This window comes from Macrobrachium nipponense, chromosome 8 (assembly GCF_015104395.2).
Source record: "Macrobrachium nipponense isolate FS-2020 chromosome 8, ASM1510439v2, whole genome shotgun sequence".
In the NCBI taxonomy this organism is placed as follows: Eukaryota; Metazoa; Arthropoda; class Malacostraca; order Decapoda; family Palaemonidae; genus Macrobrachium; species Macrobrachium nipponense.
This window is the reverse complement of record NC_087203.1, coordinates 74,630,346-74,652,845: the sequence shown is the minus strand read 5'-3', so window position 1 is coordinate 74,652,845 and position 22,500 is coordinate 74,630,346.

Here is a 22,500-nt window from a genome sequence, read left to right as displayed (position 1 = left end):
TTAATATAAATATAATATAATAATGATATATATAATAAAATCTTATATATATACTATATATATATATATATACTAATATATATATGTATATAATAAAAGGAGCCCATAAAAACACCAAAATATAGTGAGACAAGTACTATATTTCAGAGACTGCTGTCTCCCTCTTCAGCTTGATGAATGAGAAAAGTTACAGAAAAGGTGGTATTTATACCAAGAGGTCCATCCACAGTTAAGCCAATTCAGGTCACTCCCGCTGATAACTTCCTTTAATCTTCTTAAGCGTTGGTTGAATGAAAACTTTTCTTGATGTTTTAATAATCAGAGACACGACAGAATACAAATTTACCATATACAGAAAACCAACGTTCACACTTTCATACATTCACTATTTTAGCTATCACAACATTCCTATCAAGATAGGCGTAGCCAGCAACCCATTCTTAAGAGCCTTACGAATTTGTTCCCCAGATTTCCTGGAAAAAGAATTTGAACTAATTTGTAAGCAGTTTTCGTTTTTAATTGAGAAAACAATTCACAAAGCAAACGTAATTTTCTACCGACCCCCTAAAAACAAGACCATAGACACACCCAACAATAAAATAAAAATTCCACACCTGGACAGTATTAAGACGGTGACCCAGTTCCTTGGAAAATCTAACCCTATTTCATTTACTTACCCAAACACCTTAGGCAAATCCCTGATTAACGTCCAACAAAAGACATCCCCCAAGGACACAGGTGTTTATGAAATCCCATGCCTGGACTGTGACCAATCTTACACCAGATTTACAGGAAAATCACTTCCCCAGAGATTAATGCAACATAAACGGTCAGTTAGGTCTGGACAACAGAACTCCGCTATTGTCACCCATATAAATGAACACAACCATAGAATAAACTGGAATTTGTCACATATAATTTGTAGCAGCAATTGCCGGTACAAGAGTCAAGTGCTGGAATCGGCCTTGGTTAAAAAGAGGCCAGTAATGAATATCTCAAAGGGAGCATGGGATTCAGATGTCATCAACAAAGTTTCATTCAACCAACACTTAAGAAGATTAAAGGAAGATTACCAGCGGGAGTGACCTAAATTGGCTTACCTGTGGATGGACCTCTTGGTATAAATACCACCTTTTCTGTAACTTTTCTCATTCATCTATCTGAAGAGGGAGACAGCAGTCTCAGAAATATAGTATTTTTCCCTCAATATTTTGGTGTTTTTATGGGCTCCTTTTATTATATGGAATTCTGTTGTAACAGAACATTTTTAACAGTCATATACATACAAACACACACACACACACACACATATATATATATATATATATATATATATATATATATATACATATATATATATATATATCCAAACAGCGGTGGCCACAGCCGGATATACATCAATGAGGAGAAGGACATAAAGACTTGATAAAAGGGTCAATTTATTCCCAACGTTTCGTAATGTCTTAATTACATTTTCGAGGGCTGTACAAAATAGATAGCATAAAATAAATTACAATAAAGCTAAGAATTTGAGATTTAAAAGTTGCACAATGATTACAAACTTAAAATATTAAAAATACTAAAAAGACACCTTTAAAAACAAAAAACGTAAACTAAACAGGACAAAAATTATTAAAATAAGTAAAAAAAAAAAAAAACGAATGAAAAAAAAAAAATAATAAGACATATTCAAGTAAAGTAAAACTGGACCAACCTATTCAGCGGCAATGCCAAGACTGGAGATAAAAGGAAGAGACTAAGAAAGGTACAGTGTGCCAGCAGAGGTTTGACTATTCAACAAGGGGACGAGTCGTTTAATCATTAACGATTCTAAGATTGTCAAATCGTGGCTGTTGGAAGCTCGTCCTACAACTGTAAAGTCCTTGTTTTCAATGGAGGTTTTACATATTTTCGAATGATTTCTAATATTAGAAAACTCTGGGTTTGCAATTTTGCTGCCTGTCCTATAACTTACTCCACGATGTGAATCTATGCGTACCTTCAGAAGCCTCCTGGTGGATCCAATATAAGTTCCTAAATTACATTTAGGACAATTATAGCTATACACACACCCAGAGGACATATAAGGGCACAAACGATCTTTAAACTTGAATAATGACCCAATGGTAACAGGATTAATGGGAATCAAATGAACCTTGATAGCTCCAAACTTATTTTGGATATGGTGGGAAAATGTTTTCCTAAAAGCATCATCTAATAAAAAAGGGAACTTAGCATAAAAATTCATTTTAAGATCCTACAGGAACTATCACAGAAAGAAGACCTCATAATCACCAAACCAGATAAAGGTAAGGGAGTTGTTTTATTGAACAAAGTAGATTATATTACGAAAATGGAAATCATTCTTAATGATTCCTCCAAGTTTCAGATGGTTGGATCTCCCAATTATGCAAACATTTTTAAAACGGAAGATAAAATTAACAGTTTCCTTAGAACTCTGAAAAGTGAAAATATTATCAATAATGAAACTTACCAAGATTTGTTTGTCACAGGCTCGTCTTATGGTATCCTCTATGGGCTACCAAAGATTCATAAAGAAGGTGTTCCTTTACGACCAATTCTTGCTTCATACAATGCCCCCAATTACAAATTAGCAAAGTTTCTCGTCCCCTTGCTTGAGCCATTAACCACAAATAATTACACCTTAAAAAATTCTAGTCAATTTAAAAAAAGATTTTGTTGCAAGATTCAGACGTGTTCATGACCAGCTTTGATATAGAATCTTTGTTTACTAATGTACCCGTGGAGGAAACTATCAGTATCATTTTAAATAGGCTTTTTCCCGAACCCGACTCAGTTTTTAGTGGTTTTAACCGTACGTTTTTTTAAGACTCTTTTAAGCTTGGCTGTGCTGGACACAGCCTTTATTTATTTTTAACGGTAAGTTATACAAGCAAGTTGATGGCATGGCGATGGGAAGTCCTCTCGGTCCCACTTTTGCCAACATTTTTATGTGCTCCCTGGAGGAGCACTTCTTAGATGACTGTCCTTTAGCCTGCCGCCCCCTTTTCTATGTAAGGTACGTTGATGATACCTTTGCCCTTTTTAGACGTAATTATGATGCTGATTCCTTTCTTGATTTTATAAATGTACAACATTCCAATGTTAAGTTTACCCTGGAAAAAGAAATTAAAAATCAGCTTTCTTTTTTAGACGTCCTTGTTTTAAGACAAAATAATATTTTTTAACACCACGATTTTTAGGAAATAAAAAACGTTCACGGGCTTAGGGTCAAAATTTTATAGTTTCTGTTCTTTTAATTTCAAAATTAATTCTGTTTTTACTCTCCTCCACAGGGCCCTTACGCTAACTTCTGATTGGTTTCTGTTCCAAGATGAGATCGCCTTTTTATGCAAAGATTTTAAAGGAAAAACTGCTTCCCATCTTGAAACTGGTTCTTTAAGACACACTTCGCTTGGCTTTTTAGACAAAAGTACTTCTTTCCGCAAAGAATGCCTAATTTTAATGTTCCTAAAATGAATTTTTATGCTAAGTTCCCTTTTTTATTAGATGATGCTTTTAGGAAAACATTTTCCCACCATATCCAAAATAAATTTGGAGCTATCAAGGTCATTTGATTCCCATTAATCCTGTTACCATTGGGTCATTATTCAAGTTTAAAGATCGTTTGTGCCCTTATATGTCCTCCGGGTGTGTGTATAGCTATAATTGTCCTAAATGTAATTTAGGAACTTATATTGGGTCCACCAGGAAGCTTCTGAAGGTACGCATAGATTCACATCGTGGAGTAAGTTATAGGACAGGCAGCAAAATTGCAAACCCAGAGTTTTCTAATATTAGAAATCATTCGAAAATATGTAAAACCTCCATTGAAAACAAGGACTTTACAGTTGTAGGACGAGCTTCCAACAGCCACGATTTGACAATCTTAGAATCGTTAATGATTAAACGACTCGTCCCCTTGTTGAATAGTCAAACCTCTGCTGGCACACTGTACCTTTCTTAGTCTCTTCCTTTTATCTCCAGTCTTGGCATTGCCGCTGAATAGGTTGGTCCAGTTTTACTTTACTTGAATATGTATTATTATTATTGTTTTTTCATTCTTTTTTTTTTTTTTTTTACTTATTTTAATAATTTTTGTCCTGTTTAGTTTACGTTTTTTGTTTTTAAAGGTGTCTTTTTAGTATTTTTAATATTTTAAGTTTGTAATCATTGTGCAACTTTTAAATCTCAAATTCTTAGCTTTATTGTAATTTATTTTATGCTATCTATTTTGTACAGCCCTCGAATATGTAATTAAGACATTACGAAACGTTGGGAATAAATTGACCCTTTTATCAGTCTTTATGTCCTTCTCCTCATTGATGTATATCCGGCTGTGGCCACCGCTGTTTGGATGTTGATTGGACCTCTACGCGTGTCTTGGGCCCTTTCTACTGGACCGTACCTGTTCTGTTGCAATGGAACTTCGCAGCTTCTTCTACGTGTTTCTGTTTCTGCTGAGGATTAGATCGAGGGGATGTGCTCATTTTCATGAACTCGTCAGGCGACGTTATGGTGCTGACTTACTGTCAAAATGCAGGAATTTAGAAAGACATTACCGTAAACTGGAAAAAGCAAAACTTGATCTGGAATTTCTACAGTATTGCTCTTTAAATAACATTGTGCGGAATTTTGTGAAGTTCAAGCTTTATAAATCCTCTCTATATTCGTCACAGTTTTACTCTGAGACTACTAGGAAATTACTTCATATTGAAATAACTAGTAAACAAAGGATTATTGAGAAACATTTAAGTGTCGTTAACAAGTACCGTTCAGAGGTTGTCTCTAGGTCTCTCTCTTATCGATGGCATTATTTTTAGGACTTTTTAACAAAACTTTACAGGATTTTATTGACAATGTGCAACTACGTCACAACAAAAAGCTAAAAAACTTAGGCATTTCTATTCCTAAATTTGACATAAAACGTACCTCTGTTTTTAACTTTTCTAACTATGTATTATCTAAGAGGGAAGAATTTCTCCTTTCTCTGGGTTTGGATTTCTGCCTGCCTAACTTTAAACCTAACTATTATAAAAAAAATTTTGCCATTAGAATCTATTTTTCATAGACTTAAATCGCTGCCTTTTGATGTCCACCTTGGTGATCTCCAAAATCGTTTATTTGAGCTGTCACATAACACTTTCAGAAAACTAAAGAACCAATGGACCCCTTTTTTTAAAAAGACTGATTTTAAGATCCTACAGGAACTATCACTGAAAGAAGACCTCATAATCACCAAACCACCAGATAAAGGTAAGAGAGTTGTTTTATTGAACAAAGTAGATTATATTACGAAAATGGAAATCATTCTTAATGATTCCTCCAAGTTTCGATGGTTGGATCTCCCAATTATGCAAACATTTTTAAAACGGAAGATAAAAATTAACCGTTTCCTTAGAACTCTGAAAAGTGAAAATATATCAATAATGAAACTTGCCAAGATTTGTTTGTCACAGGCTCGTCTTATGGTATCCTCTATGGGCTACCAAAGATTCATAAAGAAGGTGTTCCTTTACGACCAAGTCTTGCTTCATACAATGCCCCCAATTACAAATTAGCAAAGTTTCTCGTCCCCTTGCTTGAGCCATTAACCACAAATAATTACACCTTAAAAAATTCTAGTCAATTTAAAAAAAAGATTTTGTTGCAAGATTCAGACCTGTTCATGACCAGCTTTGATGTAGAATCTTTGTTTACTAATGTACCCGTGGAGGAAACTATCAGTATCATTTTAAATAGGCTTTTTCCCGAACCCGACTCAGTTTTTAGTGGTTTTAACCGTACGTTTTTTAGACTCTTTTAAGCTTGGCTGTGCTGGACACAGCCTTTATTTTTTAACGGTAAGTTATACAAGCAAGTTGATGGCATGGCGATGGGAAGTCCTCTCGGTCCCACTTTTGCCAACATTTTTATGTGCTCCCTGGAGGAGCACTTCTTAGATGACTGTCCTTTAGCCTGCCGCCCCCTTTTCTATGTAAGGTACGTTGATGATACCTTTGCCCTTTTTAGAACGTACTTATGATGCTGATTCCTTTCTTGATTTTATAAATGTACAACATTCCAATGTTAAGTTTACCCTGGAAAAAGAAATTAAAAATCAGCTTTCTTTTTTAGACGTCCTTGTTTTAAGACAAAATAATATTTTTAACACCACGATTTTTAGGAAATAAAAACGTTCACGGGCTTAGGGTCAAATTTTTATAGTTTCTGTTCTTTTAATTTCAAAATTAATTCTGTTTTTACTCTCCTCCACAGGGCCCTTACGCTAACTTCTGATTGGTTTCTGTTCAAGATGAGATCGCCTTTTTATGCAAATATTTTAAAGAAAACTGCTTCCCATCTGAACTGTCTTTAAGACACTTCGCTTGCTTTTAGACAAGTACTTCTCGCTAAGAATGCCTAATTTCAATGTTCCTAAAAATGAATTTTTATGCTAAGTTCCCTTTTTTATTAGATGATGCTTTTAGGAAAACATTTTCCCACCATATCCAAAATAAATTTGGAGCTATCAAGGTTCATTTGATTCCCATTAATCCTGTTACCATTGGGTCATTATTCAAGTTTAAAGATCGTTTGTGCCCTTATATGTCCTCCGGGTGTGTGTATAGCTATAATTGTCCTAAATGTAATTTAGGAACTTATATTGGGTCCACCAGGAGGCTTCTGAAGGTACGCATAGATTCACATCGTGGAGTAAGTTATAGGACAGGCAGCAAAAATTGCAAACCCAGAGTTTTCTAATATTAGAAATCATTCGAAAATATGTAAAACCTCCATTGAAAACAAGGACTTTACAGTTGTAGGACGAGCTTCCAACAGCCACGATTTGACAATCTTAGAATCGTTAATGATTAAACGACTCGTCCCCTTGTTGAATAGTCAAACCTCTGCTGCACACTGTACCTTTCTTAGTCTCTTCCTTTTATCTCCAGTCTTGGCATTGCCGCTGAATAGGTTGGTCCAGTTTTACTTTACTTGAATATGTCTTATTATTATTTTTTTTCATTCTTTTTTTTTTTTTTTTTTTACTTATTTTAATAATTTTTGTCCTGTTTAGTTTACGTTTTCTGTTTTTAAAGGTGTCTTTTTAGTATTTTTAATATTTTAAGTTTGTAATCATTGTGCAACTTTTAAATCTCAAATTCTTAGCTTTATTGTAATTTATCTTATGCTATCTATTTTGTACAGCCCTCGAAAATGTAATTAAGACATTACGAAACGTCGGGAATAAATTGACCCTTTTATCAAGTCTTTATGTCCTTCTCCTCATTGATGTATATCCGGCTGTGGCCACCGCTGTTTGGATGTTGATTGGACCTCTACGCGTGTCTTGGGCCCTTTCTACTGGACCGTACCTGTTCTGTTGCAATGGAACTTCGCAGCTTCTTCTACGTGTTTCTGTTTCTGCTGAGGATTAGATCGAGGGGATGTGCTCATTTTCATGAACTCGTCAGGCGACGTTATGGTGCTGACTTACTGTCAAAATGCAGGAATTTAGAAAGACATTACCGTAAACTGGAAAAAGCAAAACTTGATCTGGAATTTCTACAGTATTGCTCTTTAAATAACATTGTGCGGAATTTTGTGAAGTTCAAGCTTTATAAATCCTCTCTATATTCGTCACAGTTTTACTCTGAGACTACTAGGAAATTACTTCATATTGTAATAACTAGTAAACAAAGGATTATTGAGAAACATTTAAGTGTCGTTAACAAGTACCGTTCAGAGGTTGTCTCTAGTCTCTCTCTTATCGATGGCATTATTTTTAGGACCCTTTTTAACAAAACTTTACAGGATTTTATTGACAATGTGCAACTACGTCACAACAAAAAGCTAAAAAACTTAGGCATTTCTATTCCTAAATTTGACATAAAACGTACCTCTGTTTTTAACTTTTCTAACTATGTATTTCTAGAGGGAAGATTTCTCCTTTCTCTGGGTTTGGATTTCTGCCTGCCTAACTTTAAACCTCCATCTATTATAAAAAATAATTTTGCCATTAGAATCTATTTTCATAGACTTAAATCGCTGCCTTTTGATGTCCACCTTGGTGATCTCCAAAATCGTTTATTTGAGCTGTCACATAACACTTTCAGAAAACTAAAGAACCAATGGACCCCTTTTTTTAAAAAGACTGATTTTAAGATCCTACAGGAACTATCACTGAAAGAAGACCTCATAATCACCAAACCAGATAAAGGTAAGGGAGTTGTTTTATTGAACAAAGTAGATTATATTACGAAAATGGAAATCATTCTTAATGATTCCTCCAAGTTTCAGATGGTTGGATCTCCCAATTATGCAAACATTTTTAAAACGGAAGATAAAATTAACCGTTTCCTTAGAACTCTGAAAAGTGAAAATATTATCAATAATGAAACTTACCAAGATTTGTTTGTCACAGGCTCGTCTTATGGTATCCTCTAATGGGCTACCAAAGATTCATAAAGAAGGTGTTCCTTTACGACCAAGTCTTGCTTCATACAATGCCCCCAAATTTACACAAATTAGCAAAGTTTCTCGTCCCCTTGGCTTGAGCCATTAACCACAAATAATTACACCTTAAAAAATTCTAGTCAATTTAAAAAAAAGATTTTGTTGCAAGATTCAGACCTGTTCATGACCAGCTTTGATATAGAATCTTTGTTTACTAATGTACCCGTGGAGGAAACTATCAGTATCATTTTAAATAGGCTTTTTCCCGAACCCGACTCAGTTTTTAGTGGTTTTAACCGTACGTTTTTTAAGACTCTTTTAAGCTTGGCTGTGCTGGACACAGCCTTTATTTTTAACGGTAAGTTATACAAGCAAGTTGATGGCATGGCGATGGGAAGTCCTCTCGGTCCCACTTTTGCCAACATTTTTATGTGCTCCCTGGAGGAGCACTTCTTAGATGACTGTCCTTTAGCCTGCCGCCCCCTTTTCTATGTAAGGTACGTTGATGATACCTTTGCCCTTTTTAGACGTAATTATGATGCTGATTCCTTTCTTGATTTTATAAATGTACAACATTCCAATGTTAAGTTTACCCTGGAAAAAGAAATTAAAAATCAGCTTTCTTTTTTAGACGTCCTTGTTTTAAGACAAAATAATATTTTTAACACCACGATTTTTAGGAAATAAAAACGTTCACGGGCTTAGGGTCAAATTTTTATAGTTTCTGTTCTTTTAATTTTAAAATTAATTCTGTTTTTACTCTCCTCCACAGGGCCCTTACGCTAACTTATGATTGGTTTCTATTCCAAGATGAGATCGCCTTTTTATGCAAATATTTTAAAGAAAACTGCTTCCCATCTGAACTGGTCTTTAAGACATTCGCTTGCTAGACAAGTACTTCTCGCTAAGAATGCCTAATTTTAATGTTCCTAAAATGAATTTTTATGCTAAGTTCCCTTTTTTATTAGATGATGCTTTTAGGAAAACATTTTCCCACCATATCCAAAATAAGTTTGGAGCTATCAAGGTTCATTTGATTCCCATTAATCCTGTTACCATTGGGTCATTATTCAAGTTTAAAGATCGTTTGTGCCCTTATATGTCCTCCGGGTGTGTGTATAGCTATAATTGTCCTAAATGTAATTTAGGAACTTATATTGGATCCACCAGGAGGCTTCTGAAGGTACGCATAGATTCACATCGTGGAGTAAGTTATAGGACAGGCAGCAAAATTGCAAACCCAGAGTTTTCTAATATTAGAAATCATTCGAAAATATGTAAAACCTCCATTGAAAACAAGGACTTTACAGTTGTAGGACGAGCTTCCAACAGCCACGATTTGACAATCTTAGAATCGTTAATGATTAAACGACTCGTCCCCTTGTTGAATAGTCAAACCTCTGCTGGCACACTGTACCTTTCTTAGTCTCTTCCTTTTATCTCCAGTCTTGGCATTGCCGCTGAATAGGTTGGTCCAGTTTTACTTTACTTGAATATGTCTTATTATTTTTTTTTTTTTCATTCGTTTTTTTTTTTTTTTTTAGTTTTTTTTAATAATTTTTGTCCTGTTTAGTTTACGTTTTTTGTTTTTAAAGGTGTCTTTTTAGTATTTTTAATATTTTAAGTTTGTAATCATTGTGCAACTTTTAAATCTTAAATTCTTAGCTTTATTGTAATTTATCTTATGCTATCTATTTTGTACAGCCCTCGAAAAATGTAATCAAGACATTACGAAACGTTGGGCATAAATTGACCCTTTTATCAAGTCTTTATGTCCTTCTCCTCATTGATGTATATAATATATATATATATATATATATATATACTATATATGTGTGTGTGTGTGTGTGTGTGTGTGTGTATGTGTGACTATAGTATATATGCATGCATATATATATTATATATATATATATATATATATATATATATATATATATATAATAAATATTAGTTGTGTGAGAGAGAGAGAGAGAGAGATAGCAAATGTGACAGGTCTAGCTAAATTAACATTAGATTTGATTTGTCATAAGTGTTTTGAGATAGAGTAGATCAAAATTTTTCTTTGAAATTAATTGCTTATGTCCATTGACCACCAGGATAGAACTGCCATTTTCATGATGTTTAATAAATTGTAAAAAGCTCAACTTCCTGTTGCAATTGCTCATAGAGGTAAAGTTGGTTAAAATGGATTTTAAATTTGATTATTGTAAAGAATGATGACAAGACAATAAAAACATTGTTTAACTAAGCAATGCTGGCTGGGGTTTTTTTCATCGAGAGAAAGCAGAAACAAAAAGATGAAAACAAAACAACCCTGAAATCATGCAATAAGACAGAAAAAAAGAAAAAAAGAGAAAAATAAAATAATTCAGTGTCAAGTACCATAGTCCCAAGCCCCTGTCCCGTCCCCAACAACTAATAAAAAGAGACACTACAGTATACATTCTGACACTCGTCAACCTAAATATCTTCATACGAGAACACAAAAGGCAATTTTAGGATAAAATTGCGTTCCTGCCTTCACAACAAATCTTATGGAAGCTTATATTGTTCCAAGGTCTGTTGCCATGTAATTTTTCGGGCATTTTATATATAAAAGTTTGAGTGTGTGAGTTTATATATATATATATATATATATATATATATATATATATAATATATATATATATATTATACAAATAAGAGGAAGAAAATGGTGGTGATACACCTTTTAACTGTTGTTACTTTTGTATTTTAGCCCTGATGAAGAAGCCATGCTTTGAAACGTTGCCTGGAAAGTTGAAAGATGCATCACCTGCTTTTCGCTCCTATTTCTACTACGTATCCGACTTGCTAGAAGTCAACACTTACCCGATTATATATATACATACATATACATACATACACACACATATATACAAACATATATATATATATATATATATATATATATATATATATATATATATATATCTATATATATATATATATATGAAAAAAGTTTAAGCTTTGTCTACCATATAAGGGGCGGCGCCAGAACGTTGGCTTCTGGTTCTCAGCTTCTCAGTTGCTTGCCACAGGCCCTGTCTTTGACTTCCATTTAAAGACAAGCCATATCCGGCACGACTCGTAATGGCACGTTCTGAACACCATGCCTAAGTAATAATCTAAATATCATTTGTTGGCTAGTTGGCAGCAAGGCAAGTCAGTTAGCAGGGTTCGTTGCATAACGAACTGACAGGAATCTGAGTATGTCTCAACTTATTTAAACATGGAGTCCCCTTGGTTGGCCTAGACTTATTTATTTTAACATGGACTCTCAAAGAACTGAAAACAAGCCCCACCTGTTGCCAAAGTACGCCAAAACTTTACTTTAACATGGAGTCTATGGTACTTGAGGAACTGAAAGCAAGTGCTGCCATTTGGCAGTGTACATCTTAGACTGACTTGAACAGTAAGTCTGTTTTGGAAGAAACTCGAAGCAAGCCAGTTCATCCTAAACTTATTCTAACATGGATTCTGTTCCACAAAGAACTGAATGCATGCCCCACCTATTGACAGAATAACTTCAACATCAAACAATACTTTAATTTTATTAATTCACTCATTCCTTATTCATGTACGGGAAAATTGTTTTTGAAGATTTCATTAAAGTGTTCTATTGTGCTTACCAGAATCAAATATGGCAAAGCTCTTAAGCCACATGCCAGTCTTTTCTATTTAACGTGCATGTGTTTTCTTCACACCGTTTAAGCTTCAACGACTATCTATACTTTGGCTCCATCCAGTAAAGCTGTTCACCGTGCGTCGAAATTTTGTACTATCCAACGAACACCTATTTTCATGGAAATCAAAAACAAAGTTAAAGGTTTGTTCACATTCTTAGCAAATGCAGTTTTTATTGTAAATTACTATGCAGTCTCATGAAGAAATAATGCACGAGTGGGAAACTGAAAGTTGAATAACATGGAACACGAAGGAGACCAAGACATTTTTGGTTGCAAGGCAGTGGCTTTTTTGACACCGACTATACTTAATGAGTGAATATACGGAATATGGGCCATATGGCTTGCCAAGGGGTAAGGGAAGCCATTCATTGTCTCAAATATCATTAACTTGAGGGTATAACAATAGCCAATTCTCTGTAAATCGGCAAAGAACACCATTGAGTTTGAAAGATGTAAAATATACCCATTTTAATTTAAATCAGCATATGCAATTGATTCGCTTGTTTTTATTTTGTAAATTCACTGCGTAGATGAAATAAAGTATTATTGAAAATTAGCTTTGCAAACGACAGCTATAAATTTCCTATACAGAGATCGATGCTTCAGCCAGAAGTGCACCTAATGAGAGAGAGAGAGAGAGAGAGAGAGAGAGAGAGAGAGAGAGAGAGAGAGAGAGAGAGGCGGTAGGGGGTGGGTTTACGCGATCTCATATGAGTAACAAAGCGAATACTGCCAAGTACGAAAAATCATTATTGTGTTCCTGGTTGCTATGAACTTTCATTATTTTATCCCTGTTAGTGAATAAAGGGCTCTAGACTTTTCCTCATATCCTGCAACCGCGAGAATTGGTAAAGAAGCTTCTTGCTAAACTGAAAGACAAAGACTTTAGAATAATCACACCGAATCATCAAGCATTCATCCACTGTCACTACCCGGGTGGAAAATTACTGTTTTTCCAACACTTGACAGTTCATCTCTCCCTCCCTCAGTGCACGTACAGCCATGCAACCCCTACTCTGGAGATCGAGTCAAGGCTTTACGCTATGACTAAAATACACGCCAACGTGGAATCAGAGGTATTTACTTCTTCTGACAGAAATTAATTTGTAGATATAATGTGGTTCGGATCCCTCAATAAACTGTACGTCCCGTTGCTAGGGAACCAATTGGTTCCTAGCCACGTAAAAATATCTCATCTTCGGGCCAGCCCTAGGAGAGCTGTTAAATCAGCTCAGTGGTATGGTAAAACTAAGATATACTTAACGACTAAAATACAAAACACGACAAAACCAGATGCTTTACTGAAACTCATCTAGTCAAGGCTTTACGACAGCGACTTGAAAAAAGAAAAACAAGAACAAAAAGACATACTCGTTACTGAATCTCTCATTTCCATCACCGTAAAGTATGAGTGATTTTGACCAAAAGAGCAGTTAAACAGTCATCATTTTGTTTTATGCAAAATTTGACTAAATTATCCTTCCCATCTCTTTTTCTAGCTGTTATTTTCTCAATACAACATAAATCAGACAATTCTGCCCACATTAATTGATCACCACATTAAAATAGCATTTAAAACATACTGAGTTTTAGTTCTCCATAAAAGAAAACTACTGAGAGGGTACTTGTCTGTCATCGGCACTTTTTCTATCCGCCCTCAGATCTTAAAAAGTACTAAGGCTACAGGGCTGCAAATTGGTATTGTTTGTTTGTATGGTGTTTTTACGTTGCATGGAACCAGGGGTTATTCAGGAACGGGACCAACGGCTTTACGTGACTTCCGAACCACGTCGAGAGTGAACTTCTATCACCAGAAATACACATCTGTCACTCCTCAATGGAATGGCCGAGAATCGAACCCGCGACCACCGAGGTGGGACGCAAACACCATACCAACCACGCCACTGAGGCGTTGGTATGTTGATCATCTACCCTCGCAATCATCAAACATACCAAATTGCAGCCCTCTAGCCTCAGTAGTTTTTATTTCATTTAGGGTTAAAGTTAGCCATGATCGTGCCATTGGCACCGCTATCGGTGCCAACACACGCCACCGCGGCTGACAATTAAATGGGCCGCAGCTGAGTTTTATGAGCCGTGGCTGAGAGTTTCATACAACATTATGTGCTGTACAGAAAACTCGACTGCACCAAAGGTTTCTTGGCGCAATTTTTACTTGTTTAAACCTCACAACTTGCTTTTCATAAAAGCCCATTTACTCACCTATTTGCCAACGTGTGTTGGCGTCATTCTTAGCACCATTCCTAAACAATTATTTAAAGGGCATTTGATGGCCAGTTGGCAGCAGGACACCTGTACATCTTTTCTGCCAAATAGGTAAAACCCTGACTTCCTCCTGTGGTCTAGAGATGTGGCTGCAATTTCTGAGGAGCTGGAAGAAGAAAACTCACCATATGAGTATACTATGTATGAATGAGAGGTTTGTGTGAAAAGAAACTTCATTGTGTTACAAACAAGTAAAATATGCGTCGCAGTTTCTTCTGAACAATCGAGTTTTCTGTACAACGTATAATGCTGAATAAAACTATCAGCTACAACCAGTGGACCTTCAGCTGCTCCTCAGGTGCGGTACAGTGATGTATCACATGCCTCCGGAAGCCCTGCCTCGGTTAACTTTAACCTTAAATAAAATAAAACTCACTGGAGCTAGATGGTTGCAATTTGTAATGTTTGATGATTGGAGGGTGGATGACCAACGTACCAATTTGCAGCCCTGTAACCTCAGTAGTTTTTAAGATCCATGGGCGGACAGAAAAAGTGTGGACAGACAGAATATCCCAGCACAATAGTTTTCTCTTACAGTAATTTAAAAATAGGTTTGTTCCATAACATACCCATCTCTCATGTATTGGTCCAAATCATTATTTAAGAGGGAGGCTCTCTATATGGAAGAAAAGACTTCTGAATAGCTGATCAAAATGAAGGGTTCAACTTACTTTATGAATTTGACATTAGCAAAGAACCTGATGCTTTTCGAGAAAAAAAGACAGGGGCTAAAGTTTGAAATAAATTCTAAAATTATAGTAAAATAAGAGGTTATGGAACTTAGTAACTATGGCCTACTATATCGCCATACTAACTCTGAGCTGTCGACAATTATACCGACAGTTCCCAACTCAAAGGATAACTAACGTGCTACCAAACAGAGCAAGACTCAGCATTTGCTTAGTTAAATATGTAGGTCAATCAGGCAGGTCACTCAGGCTAACATGTTCAATAGATACAAAAAGGCCAGGCATGTGCCATGTCATCTAGGTCTAGCGCCCCATGATCCTCCTCCCCCTCCACCCACATGCTGTTGCCAAATGCTAATGCTCACTGTCTTACCATGGGTGGGGTTGATAAGAAAGCAAATACATGGTTAATCTTGTACGGATAGTTTGTAGAATGTTATATTGTACCTGCAGTTTCAGTTGACTTTGCTCTCTTATTGGAAAGATTTGATGATCAGACGAGAGAGAAAATCCTGTTTCTAACCAGATTCCAGTCCCCTGAAACAAGCATTAAATCTCTGACAGGTCTTGGTGCCAATTTAGAAGAAAGACTTATGTTTAATACGGCAAAATAGTCAGTCCAGTTGAGAAACCAGCTTCTTTAGACACTGTTGATCTACCAAAGGATCCTAGAAGTCATATTATTCAGAGGGAGGAAAACCTCTCAATAATACTTCCCCAAAGGTATAGCGGTAAAAGCTACTGGTTTGTCAGCAGTCAAATGTCAGGCTAAAAGAGGATTAATGCTTCCAATTTCATGACTAGAGCCAGAAATTGACTCTACTGTGTTCAAAATCCCACCTCAAAGGCCTCATTCCTCCAATGGGACAGCCAAACAGATCGTTGATAACTATTCACTGAGCTTCATCATAACTGCAGACCTGAAACAGCATTATCTACAGTAAGAACACTGTTGAATTCGCTTTTAGCTAGCACCCATCATTCCAGGTGTTTCACTAATATTTTACTTATTGTAAAATTTAGACTCTTCCTAGGATTAGAGTCTTTATGTTGGAGTATTCCTCAGCATGAGCTGGAATCGGGCACTGAATCTTGATGACATTGGTAGAAAGTGAGTTAACACCCCTAACCCACCTTCCATCACCCAGCACTTTTCCTATGACATCAGGAAAAAAGTGGGGTGGTTGAAGGGGGTTATAAAAAGAAAAATATTACTTTAGAATATTTTTTTTTTGCTTCCTACAGGAATACAATCCAAAGTATTACATAGGGCAGACCACTCCCTAGGTGTTGGGATGTCTGATAACTGAGAGAGAACAAGATATGAATTATTCACAAAGGTAAATGCAACGACTACACTTTGGTCATTTGCCAACTGAAACAGGTACCTCTTGTGTACCTGAGATTAATTCCATTTGATGTTTCACCTAAAATCGTTTTGGTGTTTACAATTTTAGCATGGAATTACTATTCAATCTGTATATGTATGCATGCATGCATGTATGTATAATATATATAAATATATATATTATATATATGTATATATATATATATATATATATATATATATATATATATATATATCTATATATATATACACAAATATATATATATATATTATATATATATATATATATATATATATATATATATATATATATATATATATATATATAATATACATAGATAGATATACATATATACATATATATATACATATACATCTATATATATATATATATATATATATATATATATATATATATATATATACATTTATACATATATATATATACATACATACATACATACATATATATATATATATATATATATATATATATATATATATATATATATATATTATTCGAGCTACAAATGTCCTTTAATATCTAATTCGATCTACCTCGGAATTGATATATTTTCATATATGTACTGAAGGGGAATTTTTTAGTTGATAATAATTTCGTCCCCTCATGGGATCGAACCACCGTCCAGTGGACGGGAACGAAATCAGGAACGGCCAGTATCGTTATCCAGTCGGCCAACAGAGAGGCCTCTGTTGATCCACTGGACGGTGGTTCGATCCATGAGGGGACGAAATTATTATCAACTAAAAAAATTCCCCTTCGGTACATATATGAAAATATATCAATTCCGAGGTAGAGCGAATTAGATATTAAAGGACATTTGTAGCTCGAATGATCTATATGAATCACGGTGATGTGATAATTATTCATATATATATATATATATATATATATATATATATATATATATATATATATATATATATATATATATATATATGTATATATACTTTTTATCAGATTGTTTGTTATTTATTATGTTTTATTTCTTGTTGTTTTCCTGTATGATCAGTCTCCGGTAAAAGTTTGCTTTTGAAGTTACTGATCAACAGAATAAAAATAAATTTTCTTAGTTACGAAAGTACTTCAATATAAACAAAACATGAATACAGAAATGTCTACATCTTTAGAGTAGAAGCTAATCTTCCTGTACAGACTTCCATTTAGATTCATCATCCTAAAATTATCCGTGAAGGATACCAGTGAAACAAAGTGACATGTTAAAAGATATATATAGTGAGAGATAAGCCCTAAGGCGATGCTTGGGGTCACCAACGTCGGCTTAGCGTGACCCCAGGCATCACCTAAAGGCATAACTTCCACTAGATATTTCGCTTATTAATCTTTCATTCAACTATTAGATAAGTGTGGAATTTTAGTCCTCAAATATGTCACCCTTTAGCTATAAACCAGTGTTTTAATGGGCCTGTTTTATACTTGATAATATATTTATTTATATATATATATATATATATATATATATATATATATATATACTATATATATATATATATATTATAATATATACACACACATATATACATCTACAATACAATTATATATATATATATATATATATTATATATATAAGATATATTATAGATATAATTATATATATAATTAAGTATATACCCTGATACAAAAAAAAAAAAGAAGGAGTTCACCCCAACTGAGAGGGAAAAAAAAAAAAAAAAAAAAAAAAAAAAAAAAAAAAAAAAGTTTCACCCTCCACTGAGCGATAGACCACCCTCCCGGTCAAGCTACCCACCCACCCTGAACAGTTGTTCTGAGTATCCCCCCGAGGTATACCAGTAGCACACTCCCGGTAAGCAATGCCCCCAGGCAGGCCATCAGTCGCCTTCCCCTTGCAATACCTCTCTGCGTCGGTTTAGCAGAAAGTGCTGAGCCCGCAAGAACAACTGGGCACTCTCTGTCTCCAAGCAAAAAAATGCAATTCAAGCACAGTTTCGCATGCATGAAAACATTTTATACACACGTATACACTAAACAAAGACGAATGCGTCTCTTTTAAACATGCGCCAATAAAGAAAACACGTCACTTTCTGCTACTATGGTAAAAAAAATTTGACATCTTAAACCAGTCCCATAACACTGAATGATTCAAAAAACCCTCCCCAAGACTAAAAAAAGTTCTTTAACACTTACCACTTCATAGTGAGAAAAAAAAACTTGGAATTTGCGCAAGACACGCTAACATACACATGCACGAGAATGCACTCACAAACATCTCAGTTCCAACTGAACTTCCCAGCTCTCTCGAGTCTCGAGGCATCTCGGATCTCGCCCTGGGCAAAATTGATGACTCTAATAAAAATCCTTCCCCTCCCCTTTCCACAGTTAACGGACGGATATTTTCTCATTATCTCTCACTTAGTAACCTAAATCTAACAATTTAACAATTTTCCACAATCCCACAAAAGGCTTTGTCGTTCGAAAACCCCCGCTGCCACCACTGTTACGAGATAAGAATCTCGTATTTAATATTCGGTAAGCGTGAAAACCGAAGCGTTAAGGCAAACTGACAACACATTCAACTCTCTCTCTCTCTCTCTCTCTCTCTCTCTCTCTCTCTCTCTCTCTCTCTCTCTAAGCGACCGCTGGCATAGCCTTCGCTCCCTCTCTCTTGACTCGCAACCTCTCTCTCTCTCCACCTCTCTCCATTCTAACAGGTCATCAAATGAGAGTCAGAGATATGGAAAAATATAACATTTATTTAACAATGGAAAGATAATAACTCAAGTCTCACAGACTAACTAACTTAGTTAAACCCCCAGTATGTAAATGTCTTAATCAGTAATTATAGTCAATTTTTTTAAACCTGGCAAACTTGCACTTAACTTGCACTTAGCTGCTTGTCGCTGATTGGATGAATGTCGTGTTGTCCGAATCTCTCAGTTTTGTTTTCACACTGTTTCAGAATTGTGATTATACGGCCAAATTATGTAATGTTATGTAAATAACTGTTGTAATAAACTTAAGTATTAAGAAGTTAGATACCAAATTATTATATAATAGTTAACAGTTATGAAACAACACCCTCCCAAGCTGTAGACTTAAAATATGTTTCAAACGCATGAACTTTAATGTTTAAATTTCTAGCTGGATTTTTAGCGCAATCGTGCCATTGGTGGTTTGGAAAAAAGCAAAACGTATTTATTGTACATTGCTGAAGGTTGTATAACACCTAAGAACAAAATACTATCGTAGAAATGTAAGCTTGTCAGAAAATTTGGGGTGGAGGAGTTGTGGGAGGAACAGCCTCGGTGTTGACAGAAAGTTGACGTACTATCAGCGGGAGGTTCAAATGCGGGTTGTGGTGTTTTTGTCTTCATAGAATAATAAAGATGTTTATATATCATAATGTTCATTTTTTGCATTTCAAAATTACTGCTCACGGAATGTCATTAATGTTTTAGGATATGTATAAAGTTGCTGTTGCAGTTCACCTTAATGATTTCTTTCATTGTCTTGCTAGAGCCCAGTGAAGTTAAATATTGAAAAACATTCATTATTATATTACGGCACTGACTGGTAAGCCTACTGCCACCAGCATGTATATGCCTTGTGTTTGAAGTGCCTTCATCTCTGCTTTGTTTCATATCGTCTTTTGTGGCCATGGCTGAAATAGGTGAAATCGACGACAGTGAGCCAACTGCTCGATAGCCGATTCTAAGCTGATTGATGATGGTGGTGTGTGCAGACGACAACTCGCCGGCTGTTCCTTTTTCAACTCCTCCACCCCAAATGTTTCGGCAAGCTTACATTTTCTACGTAGTATTTTGTTCTTAAGCGTTATACAACCTTCAGCAATGTACAATAAATACGTTTTGTTTTTTTCCAAACCACCAATGGCATGATTGCACTAAAAATCTAGCTAGAAATTTAAACATTAAAGTTCGTGCGTTTGAAACATATTTCAAGTCTACAGCTTCGGAGGGTGTTGTTTCATAACTGTTAACTATTATATAATAATTTGGTATGTAACTTCTTAATACTTAAGTCTATAACAAAAGGTATTTACATAACATTACATAATTTGGCCGTATAATCACAATTCTGAAACAGTGTGAAAACTAAACTGAGAGATTCTGACAACACGACATTCATCCAATCAGCGACAAGCAGCTAAGTGCAAGTTAAGTGCAAGTTTGCCAGGTTTAAAAAAATCGACTATAGTCACACCAATTATCTCGCTTCCCATACGGGACTCTCTGTCCGCCTAGGACTCTCGGTCCCCTTGCCAGAATCGTCTGTTACAAAGACAGGAGAACACACAATTAAGTATACGCACTTGTAAAGACAAAGTCAATATCTTAAATGGAATATGACATTTTTACAATGTCAAACAGACAACAAGCCATCCCTTTGGCTAAAGTAATATAACACATACCCATCTCCAGCCCAGAAATCACACACAGAAGTAAATAAACTTTTGCAGAGCTATCCCCAGCATTCTGCCTTTCTCTCATGGACCTCTCTGAAAGTCTTCCCATAGACTTGGCTAAACCACGTCATTATCAACGGACATAGTTAGTACACGTACATATGAACTCACACAAAACTGGTAACAACCAGTTTTTAAAGGCACTTGAACAAGACCCCATGAACCGACGAACATTGACCCGCTTAACTATGCATTTTCATATCACGCCATCCCAGAAATAACTTATCAGCTTTCTCAGGTCATTGCTTCGGCTCTGTTCTGCGCAAAGTCACAGCACATCACATTGGCATTAATTATTAATTATAGCCCTCTTCATCTCACATATATATATATAGATATATATATATTATATATATAAGATATATTATATAATTAATTATATATAATATATATAGATATATATATTATATAATATACATATATATAATATTATATATATATAATATATAATAATTATATATATATAATATAGTATATATGGTATATATATCATGTCATAGTATATATATGGTATGTCTGTATTTATATATATCTATCTAATATATAATATCTATCCTATAGATATATGTAATCGAAAACTAACGGATTACATATTCCCTGTAGGGTAAACTAAGTAACTCACCTACTACTTCCATGAAATTAACTATTCACAAAGGAAATAATACAATCGCCAATAACAACGGACACAAAAACGCAAGAAAGGGCAGGATGACAAGACCACAGCAAATCACAAAACAAAGCAAACATGAAGTTCTTTGACCTCCCATTTTATTACCTTCAGCGAAATCCGGAAACAATTGCTGAGTGAAACCAACAGCCTTTTTCTCCCCCGAACAATTCAAACAATGCAGAACGAAATGTAATGGAGTTCCAGGACCGTTTCTACAAAGAGAAATCGCTACCAGACGAAACTATTCTGCTATCAAAGGTCTTGGATGGCCGCCTTCGCCCAGCCCAATTATACAGAGGGAGAGAAGAGGCAAGAAAGCCTGGCTTGACTTATTTATGTTGCAATATATACTATATAGCCTATTCAGCCATATATCATATATATAGATATATATATATATATATATATATATATATATATATATATGTGTGTGTGTGTATACAGATATATATATATATATATATATATATATATATATATATATATATATATATATATACTATATATAGTATAATATTTATATATCATACATATATATGTATGTATATATATATGATGATATATATCTATATATATATATATATATATAATATATATATATATATATATATATATATATATAATATATATATATATATAATATATATATATATATATATATATATATATATATATATATATTATACAGTAATTTCTTGATTTTGCCATTCGCCTTTTCCCTTAAAGGGAGAGACTTAAATCCAGAGCTAATATTTTTCAGAAAGTTTTTTTTTTTCTTGACAATGTAGTTGCTACGCCCTCATATTCTCCACCACAATGAACTGACAACTAATTACGTTATTCTACTCTCTAA